The sequence below is a fragment of the Scyliorhinus canicula genome, chromosome 17 (genome assembly GCF_902713615.1).
Source record: "Scyliorhinus canicula chromosome 17, sScyCan1.1, whole genome shotgun sequence".
In the NCBI taxonomy this organism is placed as follows: Eukaryota; Metazoa; Chordata; class Chondrichthyes; order Carcharhiniformes; family Scyliorhinidae; genus Scyliorhinus; species Scyliorhinus canicula.
Window position 1 is genome coordinate 115,115,088 of NC_052162.1, and position 26,479 is coordinate 115,141,566.

The 26,479-nt window shown below is 47.4% G+C and overlaps 8 non-coding genes and 1 pseudogene across 8 annotated transcripts; all 9 read right to left on the bottom strand.

The window, feature by feature from the left end:
- Positions 1-369: 369 nt before the first annotated feature.
- The window catches only part of LOC119952147, a 104,081-nt pseudogene continuing 77,971 nt past the window's right edge, over positions 370-26,479 (bottom strand).
- trnae-uuc lies at positions 8,002-8,073 on the bottom strand. The gene has a single exon. It is a non-coding gene; the product is annotated as a tRNA-Glu (tRNA).
- Positions 9,271-9,342, bottom strand: trnae-cuc. The gene has a single exon. It is a non-coding gene; the product is annotated as a tRNA-Glu (tRNA).
- trnae-uuc lies at positions 10,540-10,611 on the bottom strand. The gene has a single exon. It is a non-coding gene; the product is annotated as a tRNA-Glu (tRNA).
- Positions 11,809-11,880, bottom strand: trnae-uuc. Its single transcript has one exon. It is a non-coding gene; the product is annotated as a tRNA-Glu (tRNA).
- trnae-uuc lies at positions 13,078-13,149 on the bottom strand. Its single transcript has one exon. It is a non-coding gene; the product is annotated as a tRNA-Glu (tRNA).
- Positions 14,348-14,419, bottom strand: trnae-uuc. Its single transcript has one exon. It is a non-coding gene; the product is annotated as a tRNA-Glu (tRNA).
- On the bottom strand, positions 20,573-20,644 carry trnak-uuu. Its single transcript has one exon. It is a non-coding gene; the product is annotated as a tRNA-Lys (tRNA).
- trnae-uuc lies at positions 21,842-21,913 on the bottom strand. Its single transcript has one exon. It is a non-coding gene; the product is annotated as a tRNA-Glu (tRNA).

Genomic DNA, 26,479 nt, shown 5'->3' on the forward strand with positions numbered 1-26,479 from the left:
TGTTTCATAGAATTTACAGTGCAGAAGGAGGCCATTCGGCTCATCGGGTCTGCACCGGCTCTTGAAAAGAACACCCTACCCAAGCCTACACCTCCACCATATCCCCACAACACAGCAACCCCACCCAACAGTAAGGGCAATTCTGGGCACTAAGGGCAATTTATCATGGCCAATCCACCTAACCTGCACATCTTTGGACTTTGGGAGGAAACCGGAGCACCCTGGAGGAAACCCACGCACACACGGCGAGGATGTGCAGACTCCGCACAGACAGTGACCCAAGCCGGAATCGAACCTGGGACCCTGGAGCTGTGAAGCGATTGTCCTATCCACAATGCTACTGTGCGTTTCTAGGACAATTTCTGTATCTTCCTCCGTGAAGACAGACACACATTGTTTAGTTTCTCTGTCATTTCCTTATTCCCCATTATAAACTCTCCTGTCTCTGTCTGGCATGGACCCACGTTGGTCTTTACTGATCTTTTCCTTTTCACATTCCTATCAGAGCTTTTCCAGTCGGTTTTTATGTTTCTCGTCAGTTTGCTCTCATGTTCTTTTTTAAAAAATCAGTTTCTTGGTTCTCCTTTGCTGAATTCCAAACAAGTTCCCAATCCTCAGGCCTATTTCTATTTTGGTCACTTCAAGAGCCGTTTCCTTTGATCTAATGGGATCTTGAACTTTGATTTCTGTTCCTTAAAGGAATCTATTTTTGTTGTATTCTGTAAAATGAAAGTCGCCAAAGTCCCAAAGGACCATAGGCTGCTCTCCCCTTTGAGAGAGAGAGCTTACTGGTGATGACTTAACTTGAGTGTCACCACACTTCAGGTGAGTGGCAATGTTGAGAAGGCAGGGTCTTCATGGATAACCTCTCTGTATGGGAATCGAACCTATGCTGTTGGCGTCGCTCCGCATCATGAACCAGCCAACTGAGCTAACTGACCACCTGGTAAATATGTAATATTTCCTTTAATATTAGCTATTCCCTGTTTCCCATCAGTGTCCCTATCCACTTCAAACAACTTGCCCCTCATACCCTCATAGTTTTCTTCTGAGGAACGCCCAAATAAATCAAACAGAAAAAAAACATATAACCACCACAGCCCATCTCCATGGCAAGGTGGCATGCTTTGGAGGTTCCAAATAGAAATGGGAACTAAATATCTTCAAACTTACAAACACTCTTTCACTCTGTGATTCTCGTGACATTTAGAACCAGGCAATTGCAACAAGTCTCAATGAGACTGGAGGCAACGTCGTGAGACCAACCAGTCCAGAAGAAAGAAACCGTCTGATCGTCCCCATTGATCAACTGTCAGAATGAACAAAATGCAGTCCTGGGTGTAATTGAGAGCAGAAACAATAACAGAATCCAACTCCTGTAATCAATTGTGAACTTGTTGGTGTCTCAGCAGGTGCAATGAATCACATATTTCCTTCCCAGGCTGAGAGCACGAGTGGCCTCTATCCAGTGTGAAGTCATTGGTGTGTCCACAGGCTGGATGAGTGAATAAATCCTTTCCCACACTGAGAGCAGGTGAACAACCTCTCCCCAGTTTGAACTCGCTGATGTGACTGCAGGGTGTCTGACCGAGTGAATCTCTTCCCACACTGAGAGCAGGTGTATGGCCTCTCCCCAGTGTGAACTCGCTGGTGTTTCTTCAATATGGATAGCTCAGTAAATCCCTTCCCACAAGCAGAGCAAGTGAATGGCCTCTCTCCGCTGTGAATCCAGTGGTGTTTCACTAGTACGGATGAAACACGGAATCCCTTCCCACACTGAGAGCAGGTGAACGGCCTCTCCCCAGTGTGAACTCGCTGATGTTTCTTCAGGCTGGATAACTCAGTGAATCCCTTCCCACACTGAGAGCAGGTGAACGGCCTCTCCCCAGTGTGAACTTGCTGATGTTTCTTCAGGCTGGATAACTCAGTGAATCCCTTCCCACACTGAGAGCAGGTGAATGGCTTCTCGCCAGTGTGAACCCGTTGATGGCTCTTCAGCTGGGATACCTGAGTGAATCTCTTCCCACACTGAGAGCAGGTGAACAGTCGCTCCCCAGTGTGAATTAGCTGATGATTCCGCAAGTTGGATGAATCACTGAATCCCTTCCCACATTGAGAGCATGTGAATGGCTTCTCGCCGGTGTGAATTCGCTGGTGTGCCCGCAGGTTGGATAACACAGCAAATCCCTTCCCACACACAGAGCAGGTGAATGGCCTCTCCCCAGTGTGAATGCGTCGATGAGCTTCCAGCACAGATGGGGCTCTGAATCCCTTCCCACAGTCCCCACATTTCCACGGGTTCTCCATGTTTTGGGTCTCCTTCTGTCTCTCCAGGTCGGACAATCAGTTGAAGCCTTGTCCACACACAGAACACGTGTACGGTCTCTCTCCGCTGTTAATCGTGTGATGTTTTTTTCAGGCTGGTAACTGGTTAAAGCTCTTTGCACAGTCAGTGTTCTGGAACACTCTCACTCGGGTGTGTGTGTCTCGGTGCTTTTCCAGTCACACTGATGATTAAAATAGTTTGAAGCCGACAGAACAGATAAACATTTCTCCTTCTAGATTCAAAGGCCAATGATATTCAGGTCCCAAGGAATAGAGTGACTCCGTCACATCGAGAATTTTCGAGTTTTCGGTCTGTAATTCCTCCTCTTCTAATATCCTATAAAAAGAGTTTACAAAATGAGTTTACAAAAGTGCAGGATAGAATTTCAGAATGGACAACTCTCGTTTCTATGGAACATTTTTCCCTCTCTCATTCCCCAATGCTTAGTCTCCAAACACTACCCCATATGTCGTCTTCAGGGAGTGGATTCGGAGGGGCGGAGAATCAGAGCTGTGAGCATTGGGAAAGAGACCATCCTTTTAGCCAGACAAGAAATTGTCAAGCTGGGGGAGCAAAGGATGTCAATGTCTTTAAGAGAGAGAGACCTGGGCCAAGGTTTGCAGAGTCTGCACCCTCCCTGGATCCACTTCCTTTCCCTTCAGTTGCTGCAAGTGATCAACTGAAGGTGAGAATGAGAAAAGAAAGCGTTTTACTCACAGATGTTGTAGAGATGAGGTGTGATGCTCAAGCTCATTCAGAGTGAGGAGCAGCAGCTTTCCTGGGCAGGAATGAGCAGGTCAACAAGCGCAATTTCCAAACTCCGCAGGCATACAATGATGGAACTCTGATTGGCTGGCGGAGAAGAGTCCTTCCGGTCCTCCCAGTTTACCATTGGTCAATACCTCGACATGTGGGTCAAGGGGGCGGGGACTCCCTGCACATGCGCACCTACCCCGTCCTTTGAACATGCGCAGTACCGGACCTGGGGGGAGATCACTGAGCGGCTTCTCGCTCTGGCGGGAGCCGTCAGCCGGTTGCCTGGAAACCTTGTCTGGAGGAGGTGTCGTGGGAGGGGGAACAATGGGGACAGGACTGCGCACTGGAACCCGCAGACGTCACCGTGGAGCAGAGTGATTTGTTATTGGTTGATTCAGGCAGGGCTCTATTGTGACGTCACAATTCGAAGCTTGGACAATGAGTTTCAGACCAAAATTTCCTCCTCATCTGGGAGCTCAGTGTTTCCCCCTTTCCATTTCCTTTCTCATTCTGGGGGGGGCATTGGGGACTTACAGCAACTGAAGGGAAAGGAAGTGAAGCCAGGGAGGGTGCAGACTCTTGAAAGCTTGGCCCATGTCTCTCTCTCCCTTAAAGACATTGACATCCTTTGCTCCCTCAGCTTGACACATTTATTTGGCTAAAAGAATGGTCTCTTTCCTAATGTTCACATTAAAGGGGTTAAGCCATTTATTATTATTTCTTGTCTTCTGATATAGTTCTGTGAATAAATTCTCTATTTTATTACAGCACAGAAGGAGTCCATTCAGTCACTTGAGTCCATGCCGACTCTGCAGAACAATTCAGGCTGTTCCATTTCCCCTTGATATCACCATACCTCTGCAAGTTTATTTCCTTCAGGTGCCCTTCTACGTTCAGTTTCAAATAATCTTATCATCGCAACTTGCACCACTAGGTCGTGAGTTCCAAGTCATCAGCACTCACTGCTGAAATAAAGTTCTCCCCTACTGCCCCATATGTCTAATCATGGGTGAATATTAGATACAGCAGAGTGAGAATGGAGGGAGAGTGTGTGGGATGGAAATTTATAGCTTATGGGGAATGAGGGAAGAAAAATATTCCATCAAAACTAGAAATGCCTTCTGAATTTCTATTTTATTTGACAGTATGATATTTATAATCTTTTACAGTATATTAGAAAGTGAGGATTTACAGACAGTAATCTGAAAGTAAATGTTGCATCTGAGTCTGACAGTCACTTGATTCCTTGTGACCTGAATATCATCAGACTTTGAATCTAGAAGTAGAAATGTTTGTCTGTCTCAAGAGATTTTAAAGCACCAAGACACACACACACCTGGGTAATTGCGTTTCAAGGAACTGATTGGAAAAAGCATCAACCAATTACTTTGTTTTATAAATTTAGAATACCCAATTATTTTGTCCAATTAAGGGGCAATTTAGTGCGGCTAATCCACCTAACCTGCACATCTTTGGGTTGTAGGGGTGAGACCCACGCAGACATGTGGAGAATGTGCAACTCCACACAGACAGGGGGCCGGGATCGAACCAGTGCTAACCACTGCACCACCGTGCCGCCCTGGTGTTACCCACTTACACAGCCTGAAAAAACATCGCACCATTCAGAGTGGAGAGAAATCCTGCACATTTTTGCTGTGGACAAGGCTTCAACTGATTATGAAAACTGGTGAGTCCCAAGGATGCCTGCACCATGGAGGAACCCTGAAAATGTGGGCACTGTGGGAAAGGATTCAGATCCCCATCTGTGCTGGAAACTCATCAATGTTGTCACACTGGGGAGAGGCCACTCAACTGCTCTGTGTGTGGGAAGGGATTCACTCAGTCATCCCACCTGCTGACACATCAAAGGGCTCACACTGGGGAGAAGCCATTCACCTGCTCTGCATGTGGACAGGGATTCACTGAATCATTCAGCCAGATAATGAGCAATAAAAGCTGGCCCAACACCACCCAGATTTTCGCTGCTTCATAATCTCTCTTCCTTTGCAGCCAATCACAATCCATTTCTTCCTGCCTCTGTGTTTATTGTTGCCCTGCTGCACTTGTAACTTTTCCAGCTCTGACGTGAAACGACAAAGGTCGCTTAACTCTTTGAGGCAGAGCTCTTTTCTATGAAATTGTGATTCAGCATCGTTGAACGGTTCGGTGGACAACAATAAATCATAATTTCCTGACCAAGAATCGAACCCGGGCCGCAGCGGTGAGAGCGCCGAATATAAACCACCAGACCACCAGGGAAACTGACAAGTAGAATTTTAACCCGGCTGACATAAAATCAGCTCACACGTGAAACTACAAATGTCACTTAACTGATTCTAGCAGAGCTCTTTTCTGTGAAACTGTGATACAGCTTCGTTGAACAGTTTGGTGGACAACAATAATTCATCATTCCCTGGCCGGGAAACCGGGCCGTGGCAGTGAAAGCACCGAATCCTAACCACTAGACCACCAGGGAAACTGACAAGCAAAAGTAAAAACCATCTGACACTATATCATTCACCTTTTATGTTCATGTCCGAGTTTTCATTAGAAATATACAATTAGAATGAACACAAGTGACATCTTCAGCCAATCACAACACCGATTGTCGTTTGCTGCAACATGAAATCGACAGTGAGACGAAACAGCCCAACAAGCTGCTCATGTGTCACTTCCAACTTACAAAACCCACCAACCTTCTCACTGTGGCTCCTGTGAAATGTACAACGCAACATCCGGCGGACATTATCAGTAATTAGTAAGAACTCATTTCAATTGTTAAATACATTGTTTCTCGCAATTACGGGTTGATCAAAATTTGAATAGTTCCCAATTTTTGTTGATCTTTTTCTGAAGTGAGACTACCACGTTTGCTGAACATACACAAACTCTCCTGCTTCATACTGGGCACAACATCAAAACGTACTCATCTGTAACTATGAGGCAAAGCTTCCTCATTCCGATTTGTTGTTAAACATTAGCACAATACGTCATCTCACAGCTTTGTGACATTTACACTTCCACATGTTTTGAATGAGGTTATTTCTACCCCGGCTCCACAGTGGGTGAGAGAGGGGCAAGCAGCAGGATTTTACCCAAACTCTCCATTCACTCGCTGCCAGCAGAACGCGGAGACTGCAGCTTCAATCAGCGGGTTACTGCGCATCCCGGGGACACTCTAACCAGGAGCAAACCTCCCAATACACCAAGCACAGGCTCAGAAACATGCAGGTAGATTATATCCGGCCCACGTAACCTCCCAGCAACATTTCCACAATCCCTCAGTCTGTGGCACTACCTTTGAGCTTCTTCTGTTGTATTCAGCTCCTGTGACCTCAATGGACTGAATAATTTCAGTTTGATGTTTTCTTGTCATCACACCCAAGATTTGGACCCAGATCTGGGAGATAATTTTGTCTGGGCGAGCAATAAAAGTTGGCCCAACACCACCCAGATTTTCGCTGCTTCAAAATCTCTCTTCCTTTGCAGCCAATCGCTGTCCATTTCTTCCTGCCTCTGTGTTTATTGTTGACCTGCTGCACTTGTAACTTTTCCAGCTCTGGCTTGAAACGACAAATTTTGCTAAGTATATAAGGGAGAGCTCTTTTCTGTGAAACTGTGATTCAGCTTCGTTGAACAGTTTGGGGGACAACAATAATTCATCATTCCCTGGCCGGTAATCGAACCCACACCGCGGCGGTGAAAACACCGAAACCTAACCACCAGACCACCATAAAACTGACGAGCAAAATTTAAACCGCCTGACAGTATATGATTCACCTTTTATTTTCATGACCGAGTTTTCATTAGAAATATACAAAATTACATGTTTAGAATGAACACAAGTGACATCTTCAGCCAGTCACAACACCGATTGCCGTTTGCTGGAACATGAAATCGACAGTGAGACGAAACAGCCCAACAAGCTGCTCATGTGTCACTTCCAATTTACAAAACCCACCAACCTTCTCACTGTGGCTCCTGTGAAACTTACAACGCAACATCCGGCGGACATTATCAGTAATTAGTAAGAACTCATTTCAATTGTGAAATACATTGTTTTCCGCAATTACGTTTTGATCAAGATTTGAATAGTTCCCAATTTTGGTTGATCTTTTACCGAAGTGAAACTATCACGTTTGCTGAACATACACAAACTCCCCTGTTTCATACTGGGCAGAACATTAAAACATACTCATCTGTAACTATGAGGCAAAGCTTCCTCGTTCCAATTTGTTGTTAAAGCTTAGCACAATACGTCATCTCACAGCTTGTGACATTTACACTTCCAGGAGGTTTGAATGAGATTAATTCTTGCCAGGCTCCACAGTGGGTGAGTGAGGGGCAAGCAGCAGGATTTTATCTAAACTCTCCATTCACTCACTGCCAGCAGAACGTGGAGACTGCAGCTTCAATCTGCTGGTTACTGCCCATCCCGGGGACACTCCAACCAGGAGCAAACCTCCCAATACACCGAGCACAGGCTCAGAAACATGCAGGTAGCTTATATTCAGCTCACTTAACCTTCCAGCAACATTTCCACAATTCCTCAGAGAGTGGCACTGCCTTTGAGCTTCTTCTGTTTTATTCAGCTCCTGTGACCTCAATGGACTGAATAATTTCAGTTAGAAGTTTTCTTGTCATCACACCCAAGATTTGGAACCAGTCTGGGAGATAATTTTGTTTGTGTGAGCAATAAAAGCTGGCTCAACACCGGCCAGATTTCTGCTGCTTCATAATCTCTCTTCGTTTGCAGCCAATCACGGCCCATTTCTTCCTGCCTCTGTGTTTATTGTTGACCTGTGCATTTGTAACTTTGCCAGCTCTCACGCGAAACTACAACTGTCAATTAACTCATTCTAGCAGAGCTCCTTTCTGTGAAACTGCGATACAGCTTCGTGGACAATAATAATTTATCATTCCCTGACCGGGAATCGAACCCGGGCCACGGCGGTGAAAGCGCCGAATCCTAACCACTAGACCACCAGGGAAATTGACACGCAAAAGTTATACCGCCTGACACTATATCATTCACCTTTTATATTCATGTCCGAGATTTCATTAGAAATATACAAACTTCCATGTTTAGAATGAACATAAGTGACATCTTCAGCCAATCACAACACCGATTGCCGTTTGCTGGAACATGAAATCGACAGTGAGACGAAACAGCCCAACAAACAGCTCATGTGTCACTTCCAACTTACAAAACCCACCAACCTTCTCACTGTGGCTCCTGTGAAAATTACAACCCAACATCCGGCGGACATTATCTGTAATTAGTAAGAACTAATTTCAATTGTTAAATACATTGTTTTTCGCAATTACGTTTTGATCAAAATTTGAATAGTTCCCAATTTTGGTTGATCTTTTACCGAAGTGAAACTATCACGTTTGCTGAACACACACAAACTCCCCTGTTTCATACTGTGCAGAACATTAAAACGTACTCATCTGTAACTATGAGGCAAAGCTTCCTCGTTCCAATTTGTTGTTAAACATTAGCAAAATACGTCATCTCACAGCCTTGTGAAATTTACACTTCCAGGAGGTTTGAATGAGATTAATTCTTGCCCGGCTCCACAGTGGGTGAGTGAGGGGCAAGCAGCTGGATTTTACCCAAACTCTCCATTCACTCGCTGCCAGCAGAACGTGGAGACTGCAGCTTCAATCTGCTGGTTACTGCCCATCCCGGGGACACTCCAACCAGGAGCAAACCTCCCAATACACCGAGCACAGGCTCAGAAACATGCAGGTAGCTTATATTCAGCTCACTTAACCTCCCAGCAACATTTCCACAATTCCTCAGAGAGTGGCACTACCTTTGAGCTTCTTCTGTTTTATTCAGCTCCTGTGACCTCAATGGACTGAATAATTTCAGTTAGAAGTTTTCTTGTCATCACACCCAAGGTTTGGAACCAGTCTGGGAGATAATTTTGTTTGTGTGAGCAATAAAAGCTGGCTCAACACCGGCCAGATTTCTGCTGCTTCATAATCTCTCTTCGTTTGCAGGTAATCACGGCCCATTTCTTCCTGCCTCTGTGTTTATTGTTGAACTGTGCATTTGTAACTTTGCCAGCTCTCACACGAAACTACAACTGTCAATTAACTCATTCTAGCAGAGCTCCTTTCTGTGAAACTGCGATACAGCTTCGTTGAACAGTTTTGTGGACAACAATAATTTATCATTCCCTGACCGGGAATCGAACCCGGGCCACGGCGGTGAGAGCACCAAATCCTAACCACTAGACCACCAGGGAAACTGACACAGAAAAGTTATACCGCCTGACACTATATCATTCACCTTTTATATTCATGTCCGAGTTTTCATTAGAAATATACAAACTTCCATGTTTAGAATGAACATAAGTGACATCTTCAGCCAATCACAACACCGATTGCCGTTTGCTGGAACATGAAATCGACAGTGAGACGAAACAGCCCAACAAGCTGCTCATGTGTCACTTCCAATTTACAAAATCCACCAACCTTCTCACTGTGGCTCCTGTGAAACTTACAACGCAACATCCGGTGGACATTATCAGTAATTAGTAAGAACTAATTTCAATTGTTAAATACATTGTTTTTCGCAATTACGTTTTGATCAAAATTTGAATAGTTCCCAATTTTGGTTGATCTTTTACCGAAGTGAAACTATCACGTTTGCTGAACACACACAAACTCCCCTGTTTCATACTGTGCAGAACATTAAAACGTGCTCATCTGTAACTATGAGGCAAAGCTTCCTCGTTCCAATTTGTTGTTAAACATTAGCAAAATACGTCATCTCACAGCCTTGTGAAATTTACACTTCCAGGAGGTTTGAATGAGATTAATTCTTGCCCGGCTCCACAGTGGGTGAGAGAGGGGCAAGCAGCTGGATTTTACCCAAACTCTCCATTCACTCGCTGCCAGCAGAACGTGGAGACTGCAGCTTCAATCTGCTGGTTACTGCCCATCCCGGGGACACTCCAACCGGGAGCAAACCTCCCAATACACCGAGCACAGGCTCAGAAACATGCAGGTAGCTTATATTCAGCTCACTTAACCTCCCAGCAACATTTCCACAATTCCTCAGAGAGTGGCACTACCTTTGAGCTTCTTCTGTTTTATTCAGCTCCTGTGACCTCAATGGACTGAATAATTTCAGTTAGAAGTTTTCTTGTCATCACACCCAAGGTTTGGAACCAGTCTGGGAGATAATTTTGTTTGTGTGAGCAATAAAAGCTGGCTCAACACCGGCCAGATTTCTGCTGCTTCATAATCTCTCTTCGTTTGCAGCTAATCATGGCCCATTTCTTCCTGCCTCTGTGTTTATTGTTGACCTGTGCATTTGTAACTTTGCCAGCTCTCACGCGAAACTACAACTGTCAATTAACTCATTCTAGCAGAGCTCCTTTCTGTGAAACTGCGATACAGCTTCGTTGAACAGTTTTGTGGACAACAATAATTTATCATTCCCTGACCGGGAATCGAACCCGGGCCACGGCGGTGAAAGCGCCGAATCCTAACCACTAGACCACCAGGGAAACTGACACACAAAAGTTATACCGCCTGACACTATATCATTCACCTTTTATATTCATGTCCGAGTTTTCATTAGAAATATACAAACTTCCATGTTTAGAATGAACATAAGTGACATCTTCAGCCAATCACAACACCGATTGCCGTTTGCTGGAACATGAAATCGACAGTGAGACGAAACAGCCCAACAAGCTGCTCATGTGTCACTTCCAATTTACAAAACCCACCAACCTTCTCACTGTGGCTCCTGTGAAACTTACAACGCAACATCCGGCGGACATTATCAGTAATTAATAAGAACTCATTTCATTTGTTAAATACATTGTTTTTCGCAATTACGTTTTGATCAAAATTTGAATAGTTCCCAATTTTGGTTGATCTTTTACCGAAGTGAATCTATCAGGTTTGCTGAACACACACAAACTCCCCTGTTTCATACTGTACAGAACATTAAAACGTACTCATCTGTAACTATGAGGCAAAGCTTCCTCGTTCCAATTTGTTGTTAAACATTAGCAAAATACGTCATCTCACAGCCTTGTGAAATTTACACTTCCAGGAGGTTTGAATGAGATTAATTCTTGCCCGGCTCCACAGTGGGTGAGAGAGGGGCAAGCAGCTGGATTTTACCCAAACTCTCCATTCACTCGCTGCCAGCAGAACGTGGAGACTGCAGCTTCAATCTGCTGGTTACTGCCCATCCCGGGGACACTCCAACCAGGAGAAAACCTCCCAATACACCGAGCACAGGCTCAGAAACATGCAGGTAGCTTATATTCAGCTCACTTAACCTCCCAGCAACATTTCCACAATTCCTCAGAGAGTGGCACTACCTTTGAGCTTCTTCTGTTTTATTCAGCTCCTGTGACCTCAATGGACTGAATAATTTCAGTTAGAAGTTTTCTTGTCATCACACCCAAGGTTTGGAACCAGTCTGGGAGATAATTTTGTTTGTGTGAGCAATAAAAGCTGGCTCAACACCGGCCAGATTTCTGCTGCTTCATAATCTCTCTTCGTTTGCAGCTAATCATGGCCCATTTCTTCCTGCCTCTGTGTTTATTGTTGAACTGTGCATTTGTAACTTTGCCAGCTCTCACGCGAAACTACAACTGTCAATTAACTCATTCTAGCAGAGCTCCTTTCTGTGAAACTGCGATACAGCTTCGTTGAACAGTTTTGTGGACAACAATAATTTATCATTCCCTGACCGGGAATCGAACCCGGGCCACGGCGGTGAAAGCGCCGAATCCTAACCACTAGACCACCAGGGAAACTGACACACAAAAGTTATACCGCCTGACACTATATCATTCACCTTTTATATTCATGTCCGAGTTTTCATTAGAAATATACAAACTTCCATGTTTAGAATGAACATAAGTGACATCTTCAGCCAATCACAACACCGATTGCCGTTTGCTGGAACATGAAATCGACAGTGAGACGAAACAGCCCAACAAGCTGCTCATGTGTCACTTCCAACTTACAAAACCCACCAACCTTCTCACTGTGGCTCCTGTGAAACTTACAACGCAACATCCGGCGGACATTATCAGTAATTAGTAAGAACTAATTTCAATTGTTAAATACATTGTTTTTCGCAATTACGTTTTGATCAAAATTTGAATAGTTCCCAATTTTGGTTGATCTTTTACCGAAGTGAAACTATCACGTTTGCTGAACACACACAAACTCCCCTGTTTCATACTGTGCAGAACATTAAAATGTACTCATCTGTAACTATGAGGCAAAGCTTCCTCGTTCCAATTTGTTGTTAAACATTAGCAAAATACGTCATCTCACAGCCTTGTGAAATTTACACTTCCAGGAGGTTTGAATGAGATTAATTCTTGCCCGGCTCCACAGTGGGTGAGTGAGGGGCAAGCAGCCGGATTTTACCCAAACTCTCCATTCACTCGCTGCCAGCAGAACGTGGAGACTGCAGCTTCAATCTGCTGGTTACTGCCCATCCCGGGGACACTCCAACCAGGAGAAAACCTCCCAATACACCGAGCACAGGCTCAGAAACATGCAGGTAGCTTATATTCAGCTCACTTAACCTCCCAGCAACATTTCCACAATTCCTCAGAGAGTGGCACTACCTTTGAGCTTCTTCTGTTTTATTCAGCTCCTGTGACCTCAATGGACTGAATAATTTCAGTTAGAAGTTTTCTTGTCATCACACCCAAGGTTTGGAACCAGTCTGGGAGATAATTTTGTTTGTGTGAGCAATAAAAGCTGGCTCAACACCGGCCAGATTTCTGCTGCTTCATAATCTCTCTTCGTTTGCAGCTAATCATGGCCCATTTCTTCCTGCCTCTGTGTTTATTGTTGACCTGTGCATTTGTAACTTTGCCAGCTCTCACGCGAAACTACAACTGTCAATTAACTCATTCTAGCAGAGCTCCTTTCTGTGAAACTGCGATACAGCTTCGTTGAACAGTTTTGTGGACAACAATAATTTATCATTCCCTGACCGGGAATCGAACCCGGGCCACGGCGGTGAAAGCGCCGAATCCTAACCACTAGACCACCAGGGAAACTGACACACAAAAGTTATACCGCCTGACACTATATCATTCACCTTTTATATTCATGTCCGAGTTTTCATTAGAAATATACAAACTTCCATGTTTAGAATGAACATAAGTGACATCTTCAGCCAATCACAACACCGATTGCCGTTTGCTGGAACATGAAATCGACAGTGAGACGAAACAGCCCAACAAGCTGCTCATGTGTCACTTCCAATTTACAAAACCCACCAACCTTCTCACTGTGGCTCCTGTGAAACTTACAACGCAACATCCGGCGGACATTATCAGTAATTAGTAAGAACTCATTTCAATTGTTAAATACATTGTTTTTCGCAATTACGTTTTGATCAAAATTTGAATAGTTCCCAATTTTGGTTGATCTTTTACCGAAGTGAAACTATCAGCGTTTGCTGAACACACACAAACTCCCCTGTTTCATACTGTACAGAACATTAAAACGTACTCATCTGTAACTATGAGGCAAAGCTTCCTCGTTCCAATTTGTTGTTAAACATTAGCAAAATACGTCATCTCACAGCCTTGTGAAATTTACACTTCCAGGAGGTTTGAATGAGATTAATTCTTGCCCGGCTCCACAGTGGGTGAGTGAGGGGCAAGCAGCTGGATTTTACCCAAACTCTCCATTCACTCGCTGCCAGCAGAACGTGGAGACTGCAGCTTCAATCTGCTGGTTACTGCCCATCCCGGGGACACTCCAACCAGGAGCAAACCTCCCAATACACCGAGCACAGGCTCAGAAACATGCAGGTAGCTTATATTCAGCTCACTTAACCTCCCAGCAACATTTCCACAATTCCTCAGAGAGTGGCACTACCTTTGAGCTTCTTCTGTTTTATTCAGCTCCTGTGACCTCAATGGACTGAATAATTTCAGTTAGAAGTTTTCTTGTCATCACACCCAAGATTTGGAACCAGTCTGGGAGATAATTTTGTTTGTGTGAGCAATAAAAGCTGGCTCAACACCGGCCAGATTTCTGCTGCTTCATAATCTCTCTTCGTTTGCAGCTAATCATGGCCCATTTCTTCCTGCCTCTGTGTTTATTGTTGACCTGTGCATTTGTAACTTTGCCAGCTCTCACGCGAAACTACAACTGTCAATTAACTCATTCTAGCAGAGCTCCTTTCTGTGAAACTGCGATACAGCTTCGTTGAACAGTTTTGTGGACAACAATAATTTATCATTCCCTGACCGGGAATCGAACCCGGGCCACGGCGGTGAAAGCGCCGAATCCTAACCACTAGACCACCAGGGAAACTGACACACAAAAGTTATACCGCCTGACACTATATCATTCACCTTTTATATTCATGTCCGAGTTTTCATTAGAAATATACAAACTTCCATGTTTAGAATGAACATAAGTGACATCTTCAGCCAATCACAACACCGATTGCCGTTTGCTGGAACATGAAATCGACAGTGAGACGAAACAGCCCAACAAGCTGCTCATGTGTCACTTCCAATTTACAAAACCCACCAACCTTCTCACTGTGGCTCCTGTGAAACTTACAACGCAACATCCGGCGGACATTATCAGTAATTAGTAAGAACTCATTTCAATTGTTAAATACATTGTTTTTCGCAATTACGTTTTGATCAAAATTTGAATAGTTCCCAATTTTGGTTGATCTTTTACCGAAGTGAAACTATCGCGTTTGCTGAACACACACAAACTCCCCTGTTTCATACTGTGCAGAACATTAAAACGTACTCATCTGTAACTATGAGGCAAAGCTTCCTCGTTCCAATTTGTTGTTAAACATTAGCAAAATACGTCATCTCACAGCCTTGTGAAATTTACACTTCCAGGAGGTTTGAATGAGATTAATTCTTGCCCGGCTCCACAGTGGGTGAGTGAGGGGCAAGCAGCTGGATTTTACCCAAACTCTCCATTCACTCGCTGCCAGCAGAACGTGGAGACTGCAGCTTCAATCTGCTGGTTACTGCCCATCCCGGGGACACTCCAACCAGGAGAAAACCTCCCAATACACCGAGCACAGGCTCAGAAACATGCAGGTAGCTTATATTCAGCTCACTTAACCTCCCAGCAACATTTCCACAATTCCTCAGAGAGTGGCACTACCTTTGAGCTTCTTCTGTTTTATTCAGCTCCTGTGACCTCAATGGACTGAATAATTTCAGTTAGAAGTTTTCTTGTCATCACACCCAAGGTTTGGAACCAGTCTGGGAGATAATTTTGTTTGTGTGAGCAATAAAAGCTGGCTCAACACCGGCCAGATTTCTGCTGCTTCATAATCTCTCTTCGTTTGCAGGTAATCACGGCCCATTTCTTCCTGCCTCTGTGTTTATTGTTGACCTGTGCATTTGTAACTTTGCCAGCTCTCACGCGAAACTACAACTGTCAATTAACTCATTCTAGCAGAGCTCCTTTCTGTGAAACTGCGATACAGCTTCGTTGAACAGTTTTGTGGACAACAATAATTTATCGAACTGAAGATGGCGGGGTGGGGTGTGGCAGGGCGAAAGCGCGGGCTTTCCTCTGTTTTCCCGCGCGCGGGGCAGAGGAGGGGGGAGGGGAGGAGCGCGGGGCATGGCTAGCAATGGCGACCTTTCCCGCGTTGGAGCGGGGCCAGGGAGGAGTGGCAAGGGGAGGGAGGCCCCCCCCCCCGAGCCGGGAGGAGTCGGAGTGTGGCAGGAGCTGCCGGGTCAGCGTAAACCAGCTGACTTACGGGAGTACGATGGAGGGTACATCGCGGCTCGGAGGGGTCCTAGCCTGGGGGGGGGGGGGGGGGGGGGGGGGGGTTTAGGGAGGGACACCGGGTTGCTGCTGAAAAGACCACAAACGGGAAGTGGAGGACTGGAGGGGTGGGGGGAGGGGGCCATCGCCATGGGGAGCGGGTCAGAAGGGGAGGGTCGACCCGGGGCGAGCAGGGAACAGGACATGGCTAATCGGCAGGGGAAGGGGGCGGTTCGTCCCGCGACCCGGCTGATCACTTGGAACGTGAGGGGCTGAATGGGCCGGTCAAGAGATCAAGGGTATTCTCACACCTGAAGGGACTGAAGGCTGATGTAGCAATGTTACAGGAGACCCATTTGAAGGTAGTGGACCAGGTTCGCCTGAGAAGGGGGTGGGTGGGACAGGTGTTCCACTCTGGATTGGACGCAAAGAACCGGGGGGGTGGCGATTCTGGTGGGAAAGAGGGTGTCGTTCGTGGCGGAGGAGGTAGTGGCGGATAAGGAGGGTAGGTATGTGATGGTGAAGGGTAAGCTGCAGGGGGAGAAAGTGGTGATGGTCAACGTATATGCCCCGAACTGGGATGACGCGGGTTTTATGAGGCGCCTATTGGGCCTCATTCCGGGACTGGAGGCAGGGGGCTTGATCATGGGGGGGGACTTTAACACAGTGCTGGACCCCGGGCTAGACAGATCGAGCTCAAGGACCAATAGGAGGCCGGCAGCGGCAGAAGTGCTGAGGGGGTACATGGAGCAGATGGGAGGAGTAGACCCATGGAGGTTTGGTAGGCCGAGGGCGAGGGAGTATTCCTTTTTCTCCCACGTCCATAGAGTGTACTCCAGAATCGATTTCTTCGTGTTGAGCAGGGGGCTGATCCCGAGGGTACAGGAAGCTGAGTACTCGGCCATTGCGATCTCTGATCATGCACCACATTGGGTGGATGTGGAAATGGGGGAGGCGCGGGACCAGCGCCCGCTGTGGCGGCTGGATGTGGGGCTGTTAGCGGACGACGAGGTGTGTAAAAGGGTCCGGAAGAGCATTGAGAGCTATCTGGACTTGAATGACACGGGTGAGGTGCAGGTGGGGATGGTCTGGGAGGGCCTGAAGGCAGTGATCAGGGGAGAGCTGATCTCCATAAGGGCACACAGAGAAAGAAAGGAGAGGCAGGAGGGGGAGAGGCTGGTGGGGGAGCTATTGGAAGTGGATAGGAGATATACGGAGGCACCAGAGGAGGGGCTGCTGGGAGAACGGCGCAGCCTGCAGGCCAAGTTCGACCTGCTGACCACCAGGAAGGCAGAGACGCAGTGGAGAAGGGCGCAGGGCGCGGTCTATGCGTATGGGGAAAAGGCGAGCAGGATGCTGGCACACCAGCTTCGCAAACGAGATGCGGCTAGGGAGATTGGGGGAGTGAAGGAGAGGGGCGGGAAGGTAGTGCAGAAGGGGCAAGAAGTGAACGGGGTCTTCAGGGATTTTTACAAGGAGTTGTATCGGTCTGAGCCGCCGACGAGGAGAGGGGGAATGGAGGACTTCCTAAACAAATTGAGGTTCCCAAGGGTCCAGGAGGGGCTGGTAGAAGGGCTGGGGGCGCCAATAGGGCTAGAGGAGCTAGTCAAGGGAATAGGTCAGATGCAGGCGGGGAAGGCGCCGGGGCCAGATGGGTTCCCGGTGGAATTCTATAAGAAAAATGTGGACTTGGTGGGACCGGTACTGGTACGAGCCTTTAATGAGGCGCGAGAGGGGGGGGTTCTGCCCCCGACAATGTCGCAGGCTCTGATCTCCCTGATATTGAAGCGGGATAAAGACCCCGTGCAGTGCGGGTCCTACAGGCCTATCTCGCTTCTGAACGTGGATGCCAAGTTGCTGGCAAAGATCCTGGCAGCTAGAATAGAGGATTGTGTGCCAGGGGTAATCCATGAGGACCAGACGGGGTTCGTGAAGGGGCGGCAGCTCAACACGAACGTGCGGAGATTGCTGAATGTAATTATGATGCCGGCAGTGGAGGGGGAGGCTGAGATAGTGGTAGCGCTGGACGCGGAGAAGGCATTCGATAGGGTGGAGTGGGAGTACCTGTGGGAGACGTTGGAACGGTTTGGGTTTGGGGAAGGGTTTATTAAGTGGGTGAAGTTGCTCTACTCGGCCCCGACGGCGAGTGTAGTGACAAACGGGAGGAGGTCGGAGTATTTCGGGCTCCACCGAGGGACCAGGCAGGGATGTCCCCTATCCCCCTTACTTTTCGCACTGGCGATTGAACTGTTGGCGATGGCACTGAGGGGTTCAGGGGGGTGGAGAGGACTGACTAGGGGAGGGGAGGAACATCGGTAGCATGGTGGTTAGCATCAATGCTTCACAGCTCCAGTGGTCCCAGGTTCGATTCCCGGCTGGGTCACTGTCTGTGTGGAGTCTGCACGTCCTCCCCGTGTGTGCGTGGGTTTGCTCCGGTTTCCTCCCACAGTTCAAAGATGTGCGGGTTAGGTGGATTGGCCATGCTAAATTGCCCGTAGTGTAAGGTTAATGGGGGGATTGTTGGGTTACGGGTATACGGGTTACGTGGTTTTAAGTAGGGTGATCATTGCTCGGCACAACATCGAGGGCCGAAGGGCCTGTTCTGTTCTGTGCTGTACTGTTCTATATTCTATGTTCTATCGGGTATCGCTGTATGCGGATGATCTACTGCTGTACGTGGCAGACCCAGAAGGGGGAATGCCGGAGATAATGGAACTATTAGCAGAGTTTGGGGACTTTTCGGGGTACAAACTAAATTTGGGCAAAAGCAAGGTTTTTGTGATACACCCGGGGGACCAGGGAGAGGGAATTGGGAGACTCCCCTTCAAGCGAGCAGGAAAGAGCTTTAGGTACTTAGGGGTGCAGGTGGCAAGGAACTGGGGGACCCTCCACAAGTTGAACTTTTCCAGGCTGGTGGAACAGATGGAGGAGGAATTTAAGAGGTGGGACATGGTACCGCTGTCGCTGGCGGGGAGGGTGCAGTCAATCAAAATGACGGTCCTCCCAAGGTTCTTGTTTTTATTTCAGTGCTTGCCCATCTTCCTCCCTAGGGCCTTCTTCAAAAAGGTGACGAGTAGCATCATGAGCTACGTGTGGGCGCACGGCACCCCAAGGGTGAGGAGGGTCTTTTTGGAGCGGAGTAGGGGCAGTGGAGGGCTGGCACTACCCAATCTCTCGGGGTATTACTGGGCGGCAAATGTGTCGATGGTGCGCAAGTGGATGATGGAAGGGGAGGGGGCAGCTTGGAAACGAATGGAGAGGGCGTCCTGTGGCAACACAAGCCTGGGGGCCCTAGTAACGGCACCATGACCGCTCCCCCCCATGAGGTACACCACGAGCCCGGTGGTGGCGGCCACCCTCAAGATATGGGGGCAGTGGAGGCAACACAGGGGGGAAATGGGAGGTCTGTTGGTGGCGCCAATAAGAGGGAACCATAGATTCATCCCGGGGAACATCGACGGGGGATTTCAGAGCTGGTACAGGGTGGGCATACGGCAGCTGAAGGACCTGTTTATAGAGGGGAGGTTTGCGAGCCTGGGAGGGCTGGAGGAGAAGTTTGAGCTCCCCCCGGGAAACATGTTCAGATATTTACAAGTGAAGGCATTTGCTAGGCGGCAGGTGGAGGGGTTCCCCCTGCTCCCCAGTAAGGGGGCGAGTGATAGGGTGCTCTCGGGGGTCTGGGTCGGAGGGGGGAGGATATCGGACATCTACAAGATAATGCAGGAGGCGGAAGAAGCATCAGGGGAGGAGCTGAAAGCCAAGTGGGAAGGGGAGCTGGGAGAGCAGATAGAAGACGGGACGTGGGCGGATGCACTGGAGAAGGTCAATTCTTCCTCCTCGTGTGCGAGGCTGAGCCTCATTCAATTTAAGGTGCTGCATAGAGCTCACATGACGGGGACAAGGATGAGCCGGTTCTTTGGGGGTGAGGACAGGTGTGTCAGATGTCTGGGAAGCCCAGCGAACCATGTGCATATGTTCTGGGCATGTCCGGTGCTGGAAGGGTTCTGGAAGGGGGTGGCAAGGACGGTGTCGAAGGTGGTGGGGTCCAGGGTCAAACCAGGATGGGGGCTTGCGATCTTTGGGGTCGGGGTAGAACCGGGGGTACAGGAGGCTAGGGAGGCCGGAATACTGGCCTTTGCGTCCCTAGTGGCTCAACGAAGGATATTAATTCAATGGAAGGACGCGAGGCCTCCAAGCGTTGAAACTTGGATTAACGATATGGCTAGCTATATTCAGCCAGAAAGGATCAAATTTGCCCTGAGAGGGTCGGTACAGGGATTCTCCAGGCGGTGGCAACCTTTCCTTGACTTTTTAGATCAGAGATAGGCGTTCGGGGTCGTGGCAGCAGCAACCCGGGGGGGGGGGGGGGGAGGGGGGGGGGAGGGGGGGGGGAGGGGGGGGAGGGGAGGGGGGGAGGGTGGGGGGAGGGGGGGGGGGGGAACAATGGTCGTGGGGGGACATGCACGACTGTAACGCGGGCAAGTCTGCTCGCTGCTCATGTCTGAAACTGTAGGCTGCCTTGTTTGTTAAGTTGTTGCTTGGGGGGGGGGGTGGGGGGAGGAATGGTGCACGCGAGAGGGCGGGCGAGGGAGGGATATTTGCCTAGAGGGATTGTGTTGTAAATAATTTAAAAATTAGTAGGGGTAAATGTCTGTATGGAAAAACTCTTTCAATAAAAATTATTTTTAAAAAAACAATAATTTATCATTCCCTGACCGGGAATCGAACCCGGGCCACGGCGGTAAAAGCGCCGAATCCTAACCACTAAACCACCAGGGAAACTGACACACAAAAGTTATACCGCCTGACACTATATCATTCACCTTTTATATTCATGTCCGAGTTTTCATTAGAAATATACAAACTTCCATGTTTAGAATGAACATAAGTGACAACTTCAGCCAATCACAACACCGATTGCCGTTTGCTGGAACATGAAATCGACAGTGAGACGAAACAGCCCAACAAGCTGCTCATGTGTCACTTCCAATTTACAAAACCCACCAACCTTCTCACTGTGGCTCCTGTGAAACTTACAACGCAACATCCGGCGAACATTATCAGTAATCAATAAGAACTCATTTCATTTGTTAAATACATTGTTTTTCGCAATTACTTTTTGATCAAAATTTGAATAGTTCCCAATTTTGGTTGATTTTTTACCGAAGTGAAACTATTGCGTTTGCTGAACACACACAAACTCCCCTGTTTCATACTGTGCAGAACATTAAAACGTACTCATCTGTAACTATGAGGCAAAGCTTCCTCGTTCCAATTTGTTGTTAAACATTAGCACAATACGTCATCTCACAGCCTTGTGAAATTTACACTTCCAGGAGGTTTGAATGAGATTAATTCTTGCCCGGCTCCACAGTGGGTGAGAGAGGGGCAAGCAGCTGGATTTTACCCAAACTCTCCATTCACTCGCTGCCAGCAGAACGTGGAGACTGCAGCTTCAATCTGCTGGTTACTGCCCATCCCGGGGACACTCCAACCAGGAGAAAACCTCCCAATACACCGAGCACAGGCTCAGAAACATGCAGGTAGCTTATATTCAGCTCACTTAACCTCCCAGCAACATTTCCACAATTCCTCAGAGAGTGGAACTGCCTTTGAGCTTCTTCTGTTTTATTCAGCTCCTGTGACCTCAATGGACTGAATAATTTCAGTTAGAAGTTTTCTTGTCATCACACCCAAGATTTGGAACCAGATCTGGGAGATAATTTTGTTTGTGTGAGCAATAAAAGCTGGCTCAACACTGGCCAGATTTCTGCTGCTTCACAATCTCTCTTCCTTTGCACCAATCACAGCCCATTTCTTCCTGCCTCTGTGTTTATTGTTGACCTGTGCACTTGTAACTTTGCCAGCTCTCACGCGAAATAACAAATGTCAATTAACTGATTCCAGCTGAGCTCCTTTCTGTGAAACTGCGATACAGCTTCGTTGAACAGTTTTGTGGACAACAATAATGTATCATTCCCTGACCGGGAATCGAACCCGGGCCACGGCGGTGAAAGCACCGAATCCTAACCACTAGACCACCAGGGAAACTGACACGCAAAAGCTATACCGCCTGACACTATATCATTCACCTTTTATATTCATGCCCGAGCTTTCATTAGAAATATAAAAACTTCCATGTTTAGAATGAACATAAGAGAAATCTTCAGCCAATCAGAACACCGATTGCCGTTTGCTGGATCATGAAATCGACAGTGAGACGAAACAGCCCAACAAGCTGCTCATGTGTCACTTCCAACTTACAAAACCCACCAACCTTCTCACTGTGGCTCCTGTGAAACTTGCAACGCAACATCCGGCGGACATTATCAGTAATTAGTAAGAACTCATTTCAATTGTTAAATACATTGTTTTTCGCAATTAGGTTTTGATCAAAATTTGAATAGTTCCCAATTTTGGTTGATCTTTTACCGAAGTGAAACTATCGCGTTTGCTGAACACACACAAACTCCCCTGTTTCAGGGGCCACATTTGGTAAGCACACAGCTGCTGGGGAAAAAACAATAAGACGATAGCAAACATACAATTCCTCACCAGTTACACAGAGACTAACATCAGTTCAAAAGAAAAACATCAGCACCCTGCATTGCCCCCAAACAAGGAGCAGCCACAAACACAGGTCACCCTACTGGTGCGGCTGTTGCTTCAGGATGCGGAAGTGGAGGGAAGAATTTGGGATATATATACAAGTGGCTGGGGGAGCAGAGAGGCGAGTCGGTGGTGAAGAACAAGGAGAAATGGGAAGCAGAGTTGGGAGGGGAGATCAATTGGGGAGAATGGAATGAGGCACTGCATAGGATAAACGGGACCCCCTCTTGTGCAAGGTTGTGCCTGAACAGTTTAAGGTGATGCACAGGGTGCATATGACTCAGGCGAGAATGAGTGGCTTCTTCCAGGGGGTAGCAGATCAGTGTGAGAGGTGTGGGTGGGGGCCAGCGAATTAGGTGTACATGTTTTGTGATTGCAAAAAATTGGGAAGATTCTGGGCAGGAGAGTTTGCGGTCTTAGCCAAGATTGTGGAGGAGGAGGTGGACCGGGACCCTTTGGTGGCAATATTTTGGGTTTCATGCAGATGTCGAAAGTCGATGTTGTGGCGTTCACCTCTCTGATTGCACGGCAGCAAATTTTGCTGAAGTGGTGGTCGGCAGGGCCATTGGGGATGACGGCTTGGTTGTGTGACCCGTATGACTTCCTGTGGTTAGAAAATATAAAGTATGAGTTAAGGGGCTCTTCAGTGGGCTTTGAGGAAAGGTGGGGGATGTTTGTGACTATGTGTGAGGGGCTGTTTGTCGTGGGGTGGGGCGTGGGGGGGGGGTGGGTGAAAATGGGGGGAAATCTGTACACATTGTATAGTTGATTGCTGGGAAGTATGTTTCCCGGGGTGTTTATTTGCTGTAACCTGCGTTGATCCATGTTTGTAATAAAATATATTAAAAACAAACAAACACAGGAGTCACCAGTAGGTTATGAGATACCCTGATAAGACCTCTGAATTACACAGTCAATTGGGCCCCTGCCTGGCCTCTCCCACAGTACCAAAACCTGGTCTCCCGACCCCGTCTAGTTCAAAGACTGCAAGACTGAGCTCTCCTCCACCTTCAGCCCGGCAGCATGCCAACCAAAATCCACCCCTTCCAGCAGGCTACTGCTGCCCTTCATCAAACCGGTAGCAGGAATGTACAACCTTGGATAGGTTCTGGCTGCAAAGTTAGAAAAAGGCAGTCACCATACAAAACACCAGGTCTGGAAACAGAGTTACAGCCAAAACAACAGAAACTCAGAGAAACACAACCTGCAGACAAGTTTTACATCTTGAATTGTTCAATAATTCTTCCGTATACATAAAAACAAAATACAAAACACCAACATAAAACAGTAAATAGGTAAAATACTGCAAAATCACTGTCATTTCACCATTGCAAAGAAACAGACAAAACCTGGTCCATGAACAGTCCGCATACCACAATAACCGTAAATCACCAAGAGACAGCACCGTGCCATTCTACAGGCTTCAATACACTACAATACACGACAGTGTAGTTGTACAAATGGATAACTGCAGCATCACAGTGACATGAGGGAACCAATTACAGAATAAACAAATACATAGTGAACAGGGCCCTCACATTCGGTGTCCCTCGCACTCGGCATGATGTTGATCTGCCACAATCAGTGTGTACTCGCCCTCAGTATGGCTTTGCGCTCGATGTGCGCTCGTGCCCGGTATGGCTTCGTGCTCAGTGTGCCCTCACGTTCGGTGTACATTTGCCTTCGCATTGGTGTGCACTCGCACTCGCAATCCTCCCTCTTGCATTCCTCCTGCTTTCCACCCAATTCTCCTTCCCTGAAGGTGCTGACTCTGGGGTTCAGTTTCACTCTCACCTATTGCTCTCCCCAATGTCACCCAGTGCCTAAATGTTTCCACATGAAGTTAAAAAAAATTTTGCTAAGGGGGGGGGCGTCACAATCAAATCCAGTGACTGCCGACATGTACTTTGTGTCAGGGTGGGGTGAGTGCGCTCCCCACCCAACTTTTCATCCCAATCCCATGGGTTTGGTGACTGGTCCCCGGATGAGTAATGGCGTCCGTAGCTCCCAGGCTCCCCCACGCTGGGGAAACCGCTCTATCCGCCGCGCGGGCGGGCGGCCCGGGACTGCGCATGTCCATGGGTGGGGAATGGTAGGGGAAGGGGGGTAGATGAGCACATGCGGGAAAGAGCCCGCCCCCTGACCTCCCTGCTGAGATGTTGACCAATAAAAAAAGTTTGGGAACGGGAGGTACTCTGGTTCTCCAGCCAATCAGAGCGCGGGCTTTGTGTGAGTGATAATTGAGCTTCACACAGACTAAACCTTCCTCCTGTTTTCAACCTCTGTAAGTAAAACACTTTCTTTTCTTCCCTTTCCATTTATTGTCTCATTCTGACCTCAACTGAAGGGAAAGGAAGTGAATCCAGGGAGGGTGCAGACTCTGGAAAGCTTGGCCCAGGTCTCTCTCTCTCTCTTAATAAGAAGTCTTACAACACCAGGTTAAAGTCCAACAGGTTTGTTTCAAACACGAGCTTTCGGAGCACGGCTCCTTCTTCACCTGAAGAAGGAGCCGTGCTCCGAAAGCTCGTGTTTGAAACAAACCTGTTGGACTTTAACCTGGTGTTGTAAGACTTCTTACTGTGCTCACCCCAGTCCAACGCCGGCATCTCCACATCATCTCTCTCTTAAAGACATTGATATCCTTTGGTCCCTCAGCTTGACACACGAAAAAATGAAATGGAAATCGCTTATTGTCACAAGTAGGCTTCAAATGAAGTTACTGTAATGTCGCCACATTCCAGTACCTGTTCGGGGAGGCTGGTACAGGAATTGAACCGAGCAGCTGGCCTGCCTCAGTCTGCTTTCAAAGCCAGCGATTGGGCCCTGTGCTAAATCAGCCCCACATTTATTTGTCTGGCTAAAAGGATGGTCTCTTTCCTAATGTTCACAGATAAGGGGCTGGATTCCCCTGGAGATGGCTGACATTTAAGGGGACAGTAAGTTAATATGGGCGAGATATGCCCAGTGTTGTTATATGGTACAGATTAGATGTATTATTTTTGGTTCTGTAATAAGGTATATTAACTAATATTTCTAGTCTTGTAATATAATACTAAAGCTATGTACATATTTCCAGACATAGAGCCATTATGGCACAGAACAAATCAATTTAATAGCTTGTCCATTCCGACTCTGTACAGCTAAACAACCAGTCCCTGTTCCCCTGAAAGTTTATTTCCTTCATGTACCCATTTAATTTCATTTTAAAATTCTTAATCATCTCTGCTACCACCAACTTCAGAGGCAGGAGGTTCGAGAGCTCTTCCTCCAAAATAAAGTTCTTCCTTGAAGCAACCCCATGCAGTCTTGAACCCCCCCTCCCCCCACCACCCCCTCCCCCCACCACCCCCTCCACCTCCCCCCACCACCGCCACACCCCCCCCCCCACCACCACCACACAAACATCTCTAAATATCTAATAAAATCATACAGTTCTGTACATTACCCAAAATTTTAGTCCAGTAATATAGACATATCATAGAATCATAGAATTTACAGTGCAGAAGGAGGCAATTCAGCCCATTGAGTCTGCACCAGTCCTTGGAAAGAGCACCCTACCCAAGCCCGCACCTCCACCCTCCCTGTAACCCAGTAACCCCACCCAACCTTTTTGAACACTAAGGCCAATTTAACATGGCCAATCCACCTAACCTGCACTTCTTTGGACTGTGGTAGGAAACCGGAGCACCTGGAGGAAACCTACGCAGACACGGGAAGAATGTGCAGACTCCGCATAGACAGTGACCCAAGCCAGGAATCAAACCTGGGACCCTGGAGCTGTGAAGCAACTGTGCTAACCACTGTGCTATCATAGCTGCAGAAAGACTTTCAGGAGAATTGTGAGGGTGAATATTAGATACAGCAGTGTGAGAATGGAGGGTGAGTGTGTGGGATGGAGATTTGCAGTTTTTGAGGAATGAAAGAGGACTGAATATTCCAGAGAAACTAGAATTGTCTGTTCTTAATTTCTATACTGTGCTGACAGTGATGACTTTTGTAAACTCA